The sequence below is a fragment of the Corvus brachyrhynchos genome, unplaced genomic scaffold, assembly GCF_000691975.1.
Source record: "Corvus brachyrhynchos isolate BGI_N302 unplaced genomic scaffold, ASM69197v1 scaffold514, whole genome shotgun sequence".
In the NCBI taxonomy this organism is placed as follows: domain Eukaryota; kingdom Metazoa; phylum Chordata; class Aves; order Passeriformes; family Corvidae; genus Corvus; species Corvus brachyrhynchos.
In genome coordinates, this window is record NW_008238319.1 from 673525 (window position 1) to 674610 (window position 1086).

Sequence of the window (1086 nt, forward strand, 5' to 3'; positions counted from 1 at the left end):
ATGCTCTGAAGTCACGTGGGAGTGGTGGGAAGTTGGGAAAAGGCAGGTGTTGTTCCAAAGCCTTGTAAGGTACGAAATGAGGACTAAAATCCACTGATATAAAGCAGGTCTGTAACGCCCAGTGTGCTGTGTCCCACTGCTCCTCATACCTGAGGAAATACCATTGCCAATATTCACACTCGCCCACTGAAAGTTCCCTTTTCTATCGAAATGAATCACAAATACACATAAAATAAATGCATTTGGGTACTAGATACTTCTAACATCCCCACACCACAGAGTTCTCTATAAGCAAAGATGAAATAGGGCATATTTGTTTGATTTTGTGTCTTCCTAACATGAGGAACAGTGAAGACTGGGAAGAAGACTGGGAACTGTTCCCAGTGTATATCCATGAACTGCTGACAGGAATGACACAGGGATCTGAGTGCAGGGCTGGGAAGCAGAAACCTCCCCTGGAGCACAGTCTCAGTTTTAGAAAGGAGGGTCTGGGGTTTTTTTCCCCTTAAACAATAGCTAAGTATCTGGAACTTTCCACTGAAAATCTTCATTTTCCCTCCATCCAAAGCTCACGACTGTGCAGGACAAGAAACATGTGACTGCCACCCAGATTCCTTAGAAACCTGTTCCTGTGTTTGTGGATAACCAATGCTGTGTTTCTCCTGCCTCTTCCCTGCTCAGTGGTTCAGTTATCCTTTGCCAAAGGGACATGCAGAGGCACTTGGAGACAGCAGGACTGGCTGTGGCTCTGAGAGCTGTGACAACGACAGCTTTGGGATAAATAAAACTATTTTCTATTTTTAGAACTGAATTGCAACACTTTGTGGGAGTTTGTAAGCAAAACAAGTCACGTTGCAGGCAGTGTTGTAACCAACCTACATCAAGAGCCCAGCAATGGTTTGCATCACTTGAAGAACTGGGGTTTGTTTTTCAGCTGGCAGGTGCTCAGGACAAGCATTCCTCTGGCAACTTCCATGGGCTGAGCTGTACAAAAATGGGAACGGACTTTAAAAACTTAAAGTTAGTACGTAAAGAAGAGCTGAAAGAATTTTCATGCTCTGCTTTTCTGATTCACACTGGAAGTGG